Genomic DNA, 15,118 nt, shown 5'->3' with positions numbered 1-15,118 from the left:
TGTGACACCCCACCCACTATGGCACTTGTCCGCTGAAATGATCCAGTGGCTAAGAAGTGCAGTACATTGAGGACCTTCTCCAGGGGGCTGAGTGCTTGGGAGCACAGGGTGGGTGATGTGAGGTCATCCTCCCACTCACTCACCAGGTCCAGTATAATGTGTGGTGGAAACCTGTACCTCCCATACACCTGGTCATCAGGCATCCCGAAAAGGCTGGTTCTGGGTGTGAATATTCTGGCCCTGACTATCCTCCTCCTCCTCCTTTGGTAGCCCACTGCCACTGCTGCTAGGAACGGTATGTTCATCCTGGCGTCTGAGCTTGTTATTGTTAAAGTGCGCAAATTTATGCTTTGCGCGTGTTCTAGGCGAGCGTGTGACCCGCGCACCCCTGGAATCCAGTTCCCAGTCCAATAGCGTGTGGAAATTCACACGCACCACGGGATACAGGTTCGCTGACGTACTTGCGTGTGTAAGTGCCCGCGCACCCATGAAATACACGTACATAGGCCAATCGCGTGTAAGCGCACTTTTGTCCAATTACACGCGATGACACTCTGACGTGCAGTATTTCCACGTGTGCCCCGTCATCACGTGCTGAGTGGGGAACACCCGTGCGGGTCACGTCACAGACGCGCTTACGCGCTGAGTGACTCTGGTCCAATAGAATCGCGTATGCGTGCTGACGCGCTTACGCGCTAAGGGCCTTTCCTCGGATTTCACGCTGACGTGCAGGATTTTCACGTGCCAAATCACTCTGTATCAAGCTGGCCACGCGAAAACACATGGAAGACCACGCTCCTGCCCAGAAGGCCGAGTTACTGCCCCCCAGTGCCCCGAGCAGCCTCCCACGTGCCATCTGCTGCTGCCTGCCTGCCTGCCTGCCTGCCTGCCTGCTGCCACCGTGCCCTGCCATTTGGTGCCTGCACATCAGCCATCTGCAGGGGTCCAGTTGCTGTGTCCACCCCTGCTGGAACTGAAGACTCCCGACTGGGATTACATCGCTCCACAGCCCAGCCCCAGAACCCAGTTGCCCACCCACACCTGCCTCTGGGGTTGCCATGTCGGGCACTTCCACATCTGGCACCAGTGGCAACCCCAGGCCAGAGGGGCAGAGGGGCACCAGCTTCACTGCCACCGAAGTTGGTGTCCTGGTGGAGCATGTCCTGGGGCAGTATGATGCACTCTTTGGATCGTCCCGCGCCAGCAAGGAAGGACGGGAGAGGATCTGGGCCAACTGTGTGGTTGCCATCAACGCGGAGGGGGTGGCAACCCGCAACGTCCTGAAGATCAAGAAGCGCTGGGAGGACTTGAGGTCCAGGACCCTTGTGAAGGCCCGGCGCCTCGTGGAGGGGGGCCGGGGCCGCATGAGTTCCATCCAGATGAGGGTCCTGGAACGCGTACGCCCAGCGCTCCACGCCCAGATCCTTGAGAGGGAGGCCCGTCTGGAGTTGAGCGGTAAGTGTCCAAGCATTACTGTGTGAGACAGGGCATGTTGCGGTGTGCTGGTTCTATGATACTTGCCTATATGTGTGCCATAGGCCATGTATGCATGTATGTGTGCAGGGACATCATGGTAATGCATGTGCGACCAGTGATGTGTGACCCACATGGTTGTTGCATGTGTTCAAATGCCGCATGGGGAGCCCTATGCAGATTTTGAACATGAGAGCATGCCAGTCTCTGTACCTGGACATGGGTGGGGGTGAGGGATGGGTGCTGATGCCAGGTACATATATGGTAGCCATGTCTGTGTGCCTGACCTGCGTGTCTGTGACTTGTGCATGCCATGGATGCATGACACATGTGTGTGACAATGCACAGATTCAGTGAAGCAGCCAAATTACCCTTGTATCCACTGTGTTTGGTGTGTTTGGGGCCAGATGGATGTGACTGAGGTGAAGTGTGTGCATGTGATAGGCATGAGCCATGATGCATGTGAGTTACATATCATTGAATGTTTCAAGAGTCCATTGGACATGCATGGAAATGTCCATGGCATGCACCATGCCTGTTACTGTGTGTGTTTTGCCTGGACTGACCCATGTGTTGTGGAGGGACATGATGGAAGTGTACTTTGACAGTGGTGCTCATCTGCTATTGCTTCCTGTCTAGGGGACCATTGTACAGTGCCCTGATGCTTGTGTTCTTTGTCTCCCTCTACGCAGCGGCTAGTGAAGAAGAGGGCGGAGACGGCGCTGTGGAGCAAGGCGGCGGGGATGCCCCTACGGCTGCAGCGGAAGGGGTGGGTGAGCCCCCACAGGGGCCTGCTACGGTGGGAGACGGTGAGGAGCCATCCAGGTTGGTGGTTTGCACAGAGGAGGAGGAGGCCGCCACTGGGGCACACATGGGGCCTGGTGGGGGCATCCCTGCTGGTGCAAGTGGTGCAGTCCAGGGCCAGGGGCAGGAGGCAGCACAGGTCACCGTGGAGGGGCCTGTGCATGTCGCTGTCCCTGACCCTGTGAGTGCACCACCATGCGCCAGCAGGAATGCCCCGTCCCAGGCCCGTCCGCAGGTAGAGGGGATGTCCATGTCACCTGACTCCCCTCCACCTGCGGACGTGGGAACCCCTGGCCGTGTGGAGAAGGTCCTGATTGGGGTCGCGATGCGCACGGCTGTGATTCGTGATGCCGTGCGTGCTTCCCGGGAGGAGGACGCACGTCATCACGAAGTGTACCGTGCCGACGTGGCCCAATTGGGATCGGCCATGTTCGGGGGTTTTCTGCATGTGTTGTCCAATCTGGCGGCCCTCTCCTCCTCTGTGCAGGCTATACACCAGTCGTTCTCCTTGCCGTCTTCCGGCCCAGATGCCACCAGGGCCCCCTGTGGACCTGCCCCGACCAATGCAGCCAGCTCGGTGGGAATCCCATCCCTGCCACAGTTGGGAGTCGGAGGTCCAGCAGGGGTGGACAACACAGCAACTGGACCCCAGCAGATGGAAGATGTGACAGCATCATCAGGCAGGGCACGTGCACGACGGCGTCGGTGGTTTCCATCAGCCTGGATGCCGTCATGCTGGCAGAGGCAGTGGCATCGGAGGCAGCAGCAGGCTCGACGTGGGAGGCATCATGGCTCGGGGCCTTCAAGATCAGAGGGGCAGGCATCGGCCGGAGGGCAGGGCAACCCCGGGATGGTGGTGTCTTCCGTGTGGGAGCAGTTGGTCCAGCGGATAGGTGCGGAGCGGCAGCGGGCGGAAGAGGAGCGGCTCACCATGGTCAGGGCGGAGTTCTCCATGCGTCGGGCGTTGAGGCGGGCTGAGTGCCTCGAGGAAGCTCGCAGGGAGTTTGAGCTGGACATGGGGTTATCTTTGCGAGACCTCGGGGCCAGGACAGAGTCCCGCCTCCAGGACATCGACATGGAGTTCGATGATGCCCTGGCCAGCAACATCACCGAGTGAGCCGCAGGACTTGCCCGCTGCCTTTGTATATAGTTATTTAGTTAGTTAGTGTTAGGTTTCCTTTATTAATTTTTGTTTTTTTGGACCGCTCGGACAATGGCCACTTTTTTGTATATATTATTTTCATTAGGTAGTAGTAGGTTTCATTTATGGTGTTGGGCTCATGGACCCTGGAATTTTCGTGTATATAGTTTGCTTTTTGAAGAAACATTTTTTTTATTAATTATTGTGTTCACCATGAGGAAATGGTTTTTCATTATTTTACTTCCACATGATTTTGCTTTGGACAACATTTGTTTTTGGATTACTTTGCTTTTTTTATTTTTACATTTGTTCTCGGACATGGACCATTTATTTTGTTATCCCCATTGTTGTATGTTTGATTTTTTTACTTATTTTTCATCTTTAATACATGTTTTTTTAACTTTCACTTGTGGTATTTTCTCATTGGTTTCATACATGTCATGATATGGGTTTTGACATTCACTTGCACCCATTGTGTATGTGTGTGTGACGGACATGTGTTCATTTACAGACTTGCCATTGGGGTTGTATCATGTAATTGCATTCACTATGTGGGTGGATGCAATCCTTGCCTGGGTGTTTGTGCTGTGTATGCTGCCCATTACTGCCATGATTGAGTATCGTCAGGACCTGGGGGCAGGGGGACATGTGTGGGTGCCTGGTGGAGGGTGCCCCTGCACTGCTGGGGTGTGGGGGTGGTGGGAGACATGAGTGGGGGCCTGGTGGAGGGTGACCCTGGTGGCTGGGGGGTGGGGGTGGTGGGTGACATGAGTGGGGGCCTGGTGGAGGGTGACCCTGGTGGCTGGGGGTGGGGGTGGTGGGAGACATGGGTGGGGGCCTGGTGGAGGGTGCCCCTAGTGGCTGGGGGGGTGGGGGTGGTGGTAGACATGAGTGGGGGCCTGGTGGAGGGTGCCCCTGCACTGCTGCGGTGTGGGGGTGGTGGGAGACATGAGTGGGGGCCTGGTGGAGGGTGACCCTGGTGGCTGGGGGGTGGGGGTGGTGGGTGACATGAGTGGGGGCCTGGTGGAGGGTGACCCTGGTGGCTGGGGGGTGGGGGTGGTGGGAGACATGGGTGGGGGCCTGGTGGAGGGTGCCCCTGGTGGCTGGGGGTGGGGGTGGTGGGTGACATGAGTGGGGGCCTGGTGGAGGGTGACCCTGGTGGCTGGGGGGTGGGGGTGGTGGGAGACATGGGTGGGGGCCTGGTGGAGGGTGCCCCTGGTGGCTGGGGGGGTGGGGGTGGTGGTAGACATGAGTGGGGGCCTGGTGGAGGGTGCCCCTGCACTGCTGGGGTGTGGGGGTGGTGGGAGACATGAGTGGGGGCCTGGTGGAGGATGCCCCTGGTGGCTGGGGGGGGGGTGGGGGTGGTGGTAGACATGAGTGGGGGCCTGGTGGAGGGTGCCCCTGGATGCTGGGGGGTGGGGGTGTTGGGAGACATGAGTGGGGGCCTGGTGGAGGGTGCCCCTGGTGGCTGGGGGGTGGGGGTGGTGGGAGACATGAGTGGGGGCCTGGTGGAGGGTGACCCTGGTGGCTGGGGGGTGGGGGTGGTGGGTGACATGAGTGGGGGCCTGGTGGAGGCTGCCCCTGCACTGCTGGGGTGTGGGGGTGGTGGGAGACATGAGTGGGGGCCTGGTGGAGGGTGCACCTGGTGGCTGGGGTGTGGGGTTGGTGGGAGACATGGGTGGGGGCCTGGTGGAGGGTGCCCCTGGTGGCTGGGGGGTGGGGGTGGTTGGTGACATGAGTGGGGGCCTGGTGGAGGGTGACCCTGGTGGCTGGGGGGTGGGGGTGGTGGGAGACATGGGTGGGGGCCTGGTGGAGGGTGCCCCTGGTGGCTGGGGGGTGGGGGTGGTGGTAGACATGAGTGGGGGCCTGGTGGAGGGTGCCCCTGCACTGCTGGGGTGTGGGGGTGGTGGGAGACATGAGTGGGGGCCTGGTGGAGGGTGACCCTGGTGGCTGGGGGGTGGGGGTGGTGGTTGACATGAGTGGGGGCCTGGTGGAGGGTGACCCTGGTGGCTGGGGGGTGGGGGTGGTGGGTGACATGAGTGGGGGCCTGGTGGAGGCTGCCCCTGCACTGCTGGGGTGTGGGGGTGGTGGGAGACATGAGTGGGGGCCTGGTGGAGGGTGACCCTGCACTGCTGGGGGGTGGGGGTGGTGGGAGACATGAGTGGGGGCCTGGTGGAGGGTGCCCCTGGTGGCTGGGGGGTGGGGGTGGTGGGTGACATGAGTGGGGGCCTGGTGGAGGCTGCCCCTGCACTGCTGGGGTGTGGGGGTGGTGGGAGACATGAGTGGGGGCCTGGTGGAGGGTGCCCCTGGTGGCGGGGGGGTGGGTGTGATAGGGGACATGGGTGGGGGCCTGGTGGAGGGTGCCCCTGGTGGCGGGGGGGTGGGTGTGATAGGGGACATGGGTGGGGGCCTGGTGGAGGGTGCCCCTGGTGGCGGGGGGGTGGGGGTGATAGGGGACATGGGTGGGGGCCTGGTGGAGGCTGCCCCTGCACTGCTGGGGTGTGGGGGTGGTGGGAGACATGAGTGGGGGCCTGGTGGAGGGTGACCCTGCACTGCTGGGGGGTGGGGGTGGTGGGAGACATGAGTGGGGGCCTGGTGGAGGGTGCCCCTGGTGGCTGGGGTGTGGGGGTGGTGGGAGACATGGGTGGAGGCCTGGTGGAGGGTGCCCCTGGTGGCTGGGGGGTGGGGGTGGTGGGTGACATGAGTGGGGGCCTGGTGGAGGGTGACCCTGGTGGCTGGGGGGTGGGGGTGGTGGGAGACATGAGTGGGGGCCTGGTGGAGGGTGCCCCTGCACTGCTGGGGTGTGGGGGAGGTGGGAGACATGAGTGGGGGCCTGGTGGAGGGTGCCCCTGCACTGCTGGGGTGTGGGGGTGGTGGGAGACATGAGTGGGGGCCTGGTGGAGGGTGACCCTGGTGGCTGGGGTATGGGGGTGGTGGGTGACATGAGTGGGGGCCTGGTGGAGGGTGACCCTGGTGGCTGGGGGGGTGGGGGTGGTGGGAGACATGAGTGGGGGCCTGGTGGAGGGTGACCCTGGTGGCTGGGAGGTGGGGGTGGTGGGTGACATGAGTGGGGGCCTGGTGGAGGGTGACCCTGGTGGCTGGGGGGGGTGGTGGGAGACATGGGTGGGGGCCTGGTGGAGGGTGACCCTGGTGGCTGGGGGGTGGGGGTGGTGGGTGACATGAGTGGGGGCCTGGTGGAGGGTGACCCTGGTGGCTGGGGGGTGGGGGTGGTGGGAGACATGAGTGGGGGCCTGGTGGAGGGTGCCCCTGCACTGCTGGGGTGTGGGGGTGGTGGGAGACATGAGTGGGGGCCTGGTGGAGGGTGCCCCTGGTGGCTGGGGTGTGGGGGTGGTGGGAGACATGGGTGGGGGCCTGCTGGCAGGTGCCCCACAGTGCTGGGGGGTGGGGGTGGTGGGGGACATGAGTTGGACATGGGTGGAGGCCTGCTGGCAGGTGCCCCACAGTGCTGGGGGGTGGGGGTGCAAGGGGACATGAGTTGGTGTTCATTAGTTCAAGGAGACATGTGCCTTTGCTGGGGGGCATGCCCATGTTGGGTGGGCTGCCTGCGGGACATGACCAGGGATGCAGGGTAGTCCCCTGTGGTGTGGGCTGCCTGCAGGGGCCGTGGAGGGTGTACAGGGTACACCTGCGAGGACCCACACTGTCAAATCACATGTGGGACTCCCCGGCACCCCTGAAATACACGTACCGTGCAGAAATCGCGTGTAAAACTTCCCGCGCACCCCTGAAATACACGCGCCCAGGCTATTCGCGTGTGGAACTTCCCGCGCACCCCTGAAATACACGCGGCCAGGCTATTCGCGTGTAAAACTTCCCGCGCACCCCTGAAATACACGCGCCCAGGCTATTCGCGTGTGGAACTTCCCGCGCACCCCTGAAATACACGCGCCCAGGCTATTTGCGTGTAAAACTTCCTGCGCACCCCTGAAATACACGCGCCCAGGCTATTTGTGTGTGGAACTTCCCGCGCACCCCTGAAATACACGCGCCCAGGCTATTCGCGTGTGGAACTTCCCGCGCACCCCTGAAATACACGCGCCCAGGCTATTCGCGTGTGGAACTTCCCGCGCACCCCTGAAATACACGCACCCAGGCTATTCGCGTGTGGAACTTCTCACGCACCCCTGTAATACACGTAGCCCGCTCCCCCAGGCCCGATCGCGTGAGGAACTTCATGCGCACCCCTGTAATACACGTAGCCCGCTCCCCCAGGCCCGATCGCGTGTGAAACTTCACGCGAACCCCTGAAATACACGTAGCACGCTCCCCCAGGCCCAATCGCGTGAGGAACTTCACGCGAACCCCTGTAATACACGTAGCCCGCTCCCCCAGGCCCGATCGCGTGTGAAACTTCACGCGAACCCCTGAAATACACGTAGCACGCTCCCCCAGGCCCGATCGCGTGAGAAACTTCACGCGAACCCCTGAAATACACGTAGCCCGCTCCCCCAGGCCCGATCGCGTGAATAACTTCACGCGAACCCCTGTGATGCACGTACCCTGCTGAAATCGCGTGTGAGACTTCCCGCGCACCCCGGTATACACGCACACGTATTTTTTGTCAGCGGGTGTCCGTGTTTGTGGGTACCCCTTTGCACGTCATTTTTCCTGGAGGGCCACAGTATGGGAAATTCATCATGGCAGTATATAGGTGCTATTTGTTGGCGCACCTTTTGGTGCACATTTCTTACAGCCGCAGAGACGCTACCGCCTGCTTTCTTGTGGCGGTCGTGTTTGTGCCTGTGCGCTGGTTTGAGCGTGCGCTTTTTTCCCCTATTCTATTCCATGAATACGTGTTGTAGGCGAGCGTGTGGGCGTTCCGCGCACTTGTGCTCTGTACTTCCCCCGTGACGCCCACGTTTTGGCAAGTTGTTACGCCCGTGTTACGCCTACTTTTGTTGCGTGCGCTGCGCTATGTGCGAATTTCGCTGTGGCCTGTGCGATTTTCGCTGTGACCTGGCGCACGCTGTTAGATGGCCTGTGCGCCAACGTGCGCCGCGCACTTTTTTATCGCACATCCGCTGGTTTTCTCGCGCACGGCCTTCCATGAATCGACGTGCACTGCTTTTCGTGCGATTTTCGCACTTGCACTGCGATTTTCGCTATTCCACTGCGATTCGCACGTTTTTGCCCACTTGCGCCGCGCTAATTATTCCATGAATCGGCCTGATAATCTCCTTCCTACTAGCTATGCCACAGGTGGTCGATCTGGAGCGCCTCTAATTGATCGTCAATGTCGTTCCTGTAATCTAAATGTGGAAACCTTGAAGATCCTTATCATTATCATTGATTGTTCAATTTTATCTGCCCACCGGGCAGAGATTTTCAAACTTTATTTTAACAATCGCCCACTTTTAACTTGTCCTGGAATTGATTAAATAGGCCAAATGATAGGCTGCTAATTACTGTAATTAACTTATTGAAACTGCTTTCAACATTGTATGAAATTAACTTGTTTTAGACATGTTTTTATCCTGTATTTTAATGGTCTGTATGTGTGTAATGATAAAATAATAATAATAATAATAATAATAATAATAATAATAATAATAATAATAATAATAATAATAATAATAATAATAATAAATGAAATGTTAGTATTGTATGTAGGCAGCTAAAATAATGAAAGAAAAAATATGATGATGACGATATTATAAATAAGACTACTACTAATACTAATAGTATTATTATTATTATTTTAATTATATTATTATTATTATCATCATCATTATTATACTTGGAAGCCTTCTGTAATCATATAAAACCCTAGACATTTGTTTTTCATTAAAGTGAACTATTCACCTGTAATAGGAAAATTACATCAGTACCGAACTGCGTTAAATTGTTGCATCTGTATTGCGATGTAACAAAAGCTGGTGAGAGAGCCAGCAAAAGCTGAATCGCCACTGTCACACTGCCACTGGAGCACTCCTGTGTCCTTAAACGCTTACTTTGACACTTTTCAGCCGTAGATTGATAAGGAACTGTGTATTGTAGTATGCATATTTTGTAAACTGCTGGTCTTTTATCATAGGAGCGCAAGAATCTCTCTGCATCCTTCATTTAGATACAGAAAAGATATTAAATTCATTGCATCAAACTGCTTAACTTATTTTTGCCACACGTTATAACTGCATATGGATCTTTTTTCTCAAAAAAGTAGATTCTATAGTTATTATATGCCTCAGAGTAAGCAAGAGGCCACGTATCACGTAGAATGATGATTCGGAAACAATGATAGGGAAACTCACCTCAGATTAACAAGACTTGACAACAGTGCTCATCCCATCACGTTTTTCCTCAATTTGGCCCTTGTACTCCTTGGTTGCTTGCAAAATCCCATAACATACCATTAGGTCTAATAAGAAGAATTGTTGCATGGCTACTGTCGAAAAGCAAATAATCGTGACCCTACTAATTGACTGCGCACACTTAAGCGTTGATGCGTTGTTTTCTTTGCTTAAATGCCTTATTTTTAAGAGCTATCTGTCTTCTAAGGAGCTTTGACTTTATTGCAGCCCATGTGCACATTTTGAGGAATGTAGATTCAAATGCATTGCCAGCCGAAATATCCGCATCTCAAAAAACGAGAATCCATTTCCACATTTTAAATAAACATGTTTTAAATGCATTCTGGTGTCATTGGAAGCAGCGTGCATTTAATTAAGTAACCTCTGATGGTTCTAGACCATTTTTCCAATTGCTATTCACTGGATAGAAGATTCACATACTACATGCTGCCAAGCAAGGGACTGTCAGAACGATGCAATGATGCATCAAACCCAGTAGGTATTAAAATATGTTTTTTTTGTTCTACTGTTGATTCCCCTAAGGGATTGGGCCATAGGCCTTCCCTCACTGCACCTGTCAACTGCCTAAGCATGTGTCCCCAGACAGAAGTGCCACAAAACGATGTATATGAATGCTAGCTAGCCATGTGGCATTTTATTTTTAGCATCTTTTCAGCAGTGCATGGTAAATCACTCACATTGCGGCCTCGACTCTTTAATTAACACCCATTGCTTTATTATTTTCTCTTTGCAGACAGTGCTAAGACCTATTTGCAATAATTCAGTGACAAGGCAAAGATGTGCTGACATTATCCGGATGTTAAAAATCATGACCTCCCTTACTGTGAGAAAAATCAACATTTTACTATCACTTCTTATTTTCATAATGAGTTTGTTTTGAATCCCATAGTTACAATACGTCTAAAAGTTGAAAATATTACAGGGTCAGCGACAGTGAGCCATTATTTACGGTTAAGGTGGAGCCACTATGGAAAGAGTATTTTGTAAGATGCTTACAATTTTGGTTTGAGTTTAATGCAGCTGCATAAACCTTTCAATACAAATAGATCTAAATGTTCAGTGAGGTTCTGTCAAGGCCAGGGTTCAAAGCTATAGGAGGGTCATACATGTATGCTTTCCAGTTTCTAATAGGGCAGACACTGCTACAGCCGAAAGAAATGAGAGAATTGAAGTGATGCGAGGAGAGGCTATCTGGTTCTGACAGCTTGTTTTCACCTCTACGGCGCAAATCAAATCAGCGGTCTGTTTTACATCTGGAAAAAAGTGTGAAAACACAATTGGGATACCTGGTTTTGCCCAAACTATTTGTACCCCATTAGGGAAGTTTTCATGGCCCTGATTGGACAATTGGTGTTTGCAATCTGATGAATGTTAGAATACAGCAACCAAATTGGTTAACAAAAACAGACAATGTGATTAGTGTAGGGTCTGAAAATATTTTACATATACCTGCCAGTTTTACTCACAGATTAACATGGGCACTGTATGGCAATGCTTAGTTTTAGAAAACGCATATTGGAGGCCTTGTTCTGTACCCGACGTGCAATAAACGCTGTGGCGTGACTCCAGAAAAGAAGGAAGAGTGTGGCTGTGTTTTCATGCCACGCACTGCGCGCCTCCTACACGGCTGTTGCAGACACACATCTAGCACCTGCTGGAGCGCTGGAAAGTCGACAGGCAGAAACCTAACAATGGCGACGAGTGGGAACGCGGTCCAGAGACATGAGGGCAAGCTAAGAAAAAAAATATATTAATAATGAAGAGCACTGCCTATGGCTTGATACAGGGGCAATTACTCATGTGCACCTCACAGGGGGTTCACCGGCAGTGTGGTTCCATTATGCTGCCACAGAGCAAGTTCCCCCAAGCTACAGAAGAAGAAAAAAAAAGAAAAGGCCAACACAGAATAGAAGCATTTTTCAGAAAGAGCTCCATCAACCAGGTGGGTTCAGGACAAGATTTGCAAATAGCAAGGGGTGGCTGACTGCCCCAGGTACCTCACAATGTCTTCCGTAACAGGGCCATCCACTCCTCCCCGATTTGCACCAACGTTCAGCCTCAGTCGCCCACTGTGACCACAGGGGCATCTGGGCATGGGGGTTCGACCCTTATTTGGAACCATCATCCGTTGGACCCAGTTGGGCCCTGTGGATTCAGAAGTTCAAAATGGCCATGGACTGCAAGGACATTACCACGCCAAAGAAAATGTGGTCCCACCTGCCGTTGAGTGTTGGGGATGACAAAATACACATCTTTAATTCACTCCCATGCGTGCTCGACAATGATGATGAATACAAGGCAACAAAAGATGCTCTCACACACCATCTCATGCCCCAACTCAACCCTGATTATGAGATCTTCAATTTCTGCACGATAGTGCAAGGCGAGGCAGAAACACTGAACGCCTACCACATGGCGGCAGCTGGCACTGTCGTGTGAATTCAAAAATGTTGACAAGGAAATCAGACACAAATCATACATGGATGGAGAAAATAAGGAGAATCATACTGAGGGAGAAAGGAATCCCCCTATCCAGCATACTAGAATACGCCCGCCAAAGGGAACTTTCACATGCAAGATCCACCCACATAAGCACCACCCTTCAAAGGCTACAGTTGACGCCAGCTTCAACGATTGCAGTGTTCACCATCTGACCACCACCACGAGGGGATGACAGTGGCCCCAACCAAACCCCTGGGTGGTGACCCAGAATTCCTGGCCCCCAACGACTGCGGGTGGTGTGGTGGGTAGCAACATGGGAAAAATCAACTGCACAGCACAAGGCATCTCGTACAGCGCATGTGGCTGTCTTGATCATTATGCCAAAGTCTACCAGTCTTTGGATACCCCCACAGGCCAATGGCCACCTGCTGGGAAGACCACACCCAGGAACAGGAAGCAGGCAAAAGCGCAGCAGGTTGAGGTCGACAATACGACACTTCATCAGCAGAGTCGGAGAACGAAGGCAGCAGGACAATGGCGGCAATTGAGGCTCACCCGGCCCGGAAGAAAAAAGGGAAGGTATATTTGATATCTGCACTAGAGCTAGGAGGCCAGCAACCAAAGAGAAAAAAGAAAAGGCAAGATGCAACATACGAGTAGGTGAGCAGGATGTGACAATCAACACTGAAGCATCAGTGAATGTGATACCCCTCAATACTCTGTGTAATATGGATTCCCAACCAGCGCTGAAAGACACAAACACATAACTGTATGCGTATGGCAGCAGGAAACCCCTTCCGGAGGTAGGGGCGATTTCGCACCGCACTCAGCAGGTGTGGGTGAGAGACGATACAATCAAAGATATACCCCGCAGATGCAGGCATCGAATGCCTGCTTAGCTGGAACTCAGTGGAAGACCTGGGACTGATCAAATGTATCTGTAACATCTCGGACTACAATGAAATCCGCAACCTCCTAACAAATCACCCCAAAATACTCCAAGGGATCGGGTGTTTGAAGGACAAGGTGATCAAACTGCATATCGAACAGATCATTTAGCTGTGTTTGTTCTCGCAGAGGGGCGCTTATGACTATTTTTTTTATTGTTTAAGGGACTTAGGTTTAGTCACCCTAAGTTTCCCAGGGTCATCCAGACATGGACCCCTTGCTCAATGTGCTCAGAGAGGCACAGCTCCACCTCAAGGCTGAAACATGTGTCTGGGGTTGCAGTTGGTAGTCTTGTTGTGAAGAGAATTGTTATAGCATTTTGGTGCGAGACTGCCCATGTGGGTGGGACAAAGACTTATATGCAAATGGATATTTTCCTTCTGTGAAAGGTATAGTTTGTTTGTTTGTTTTATTTATTTATATAGCGCACCGTACCCAGGGGTATCTGGATGCATTATACAAAGCTTAAATGTTACACATACATACAGGAGCAAGAGTCACCAGAGGCGGTACTGCATTGACAAATACAGCAACAGTAAAATACATACAGAGATAATAGTCGCCAGACGCGGCACTACAATGTCAAAGACAGTAATAGTGAGCTAAAGTGTGGCTGTCGACTCTCATATGGGTACCTTCCCAAAGAACAGGTAATTTAACTGTGTTTGTTCTCTCCGAAGGTCACCTACGACTATGTTTTTATTTGAGGGCATATCGACCCAACCATGCAGCCGCATGCAGTACAACACCAGAGAAAACCTTTCCACAGACGAGACCTAGTTGCCAAAGAACTATGCAATCTGGAGAAAGCCAGAATAATTGAAGAGGTTACAGGACCAACGTCATGGGTCTCCCCAGTGATGACAAGCTGGTACAAGCCAAAGATAAAGCAGAATACATGGTTATGTTGGCAGTGGTCCTCGACAGGTTGGATAAAACTTCCTTGACCATCCACAAGGACAAGTGCTAGTTCCTCAAGGAGGAGCTAACCTTTTTTGGATACATGCTCAATGGCAGGGGCGTGTCGGCGGACCCCCTCAAGGTAGCCAACATCAAGGCAGCCACACCACCTACAATGCCCATGGAAGTCTGCAGCTTCTTGGGGATGGCCATGTACTGTGGGAGGTTCGTCAACAACTTGGCCATGCTTTCAGAACCACTGTGAGCCCTGACTAAATTGGGCACCAGATGGGAGTGGGACAAGCCATGCCAAGAGGCTTTTGAATGCATAAAGGAGTCACTGTGAAGGAGTGACCTACTAGGACACCCACCTACATACAGACCTATATGAGGACTCGAGTCCCGTTGGCTTAGGGGCCATACTGGCACAAAGCACCCCATGAGAAGATATGCGACCAGTGCTTTACGCATCCATGGCCCACACCCCACAGAACAACGCTACCCACACATGGAGAAGGAAGACATCGCCGTCCTTTGGTGGTGCAGGCATTTCCATTTATACCTGTATGGACAGAAATTCAAGACTTTCACAGATGACAAACCATTAATCCCCATTTTCACGGGCTCGGCACCCCACCCTCCAGCATGAATCGGAAAATGGTTGCTGCAACAGTATGATTTTCACCTCGTATAGAGACCGGGGGTGGACAACCCCACAGACGTTTTGTCCAGACACCCTTGAGCCACCACTGCAGCAGAAATCTCAGAGTCCGCGGAAACAGAAGAACACATATGCCTGATCGTTTGAAGCAACAAAACCAAAGGCTCTGAGCTCATCAGAACTGGTGGTAACCACTAAAAGCAACCCCTAGTGCACCCTGACAAAGAACACCACCCAGGAAGGGGAGTGGGACTCCTACCTTCAAATCAACCACAACCGCACCCCGGACACATGTAACTTCCTAGCAGGGGTGCCCGCCACAAGCTATCTATCACTGATGAAGGCCACATCCTGGTACCGCTGAGGCTGCAGGACAGGAAAGTGGCCTTAGCAATGTTTTTGCCCTTCCTGACTTTA

This window comes from Ambystoma mexicanum, chromosome 5p (genome assembly GCF_040938575.1).
Source record: "Ambystoma mexicanum isolate Mex_15411 chromosome 5p, UKY_AmexF1_1, whole genome shotgun sequence".
NCBI classification, from domain to species: Eukaryota; Metazoa; Chordata; class Amphibia; order Caudata; family Ambystomatidae; genus Ambystoma; species Ambystoma mexicanum.
The sequence above is the reverse complement of the archived record's forward strand: the minus strand, read 5'-3'. Positions refer to the sequence as shown.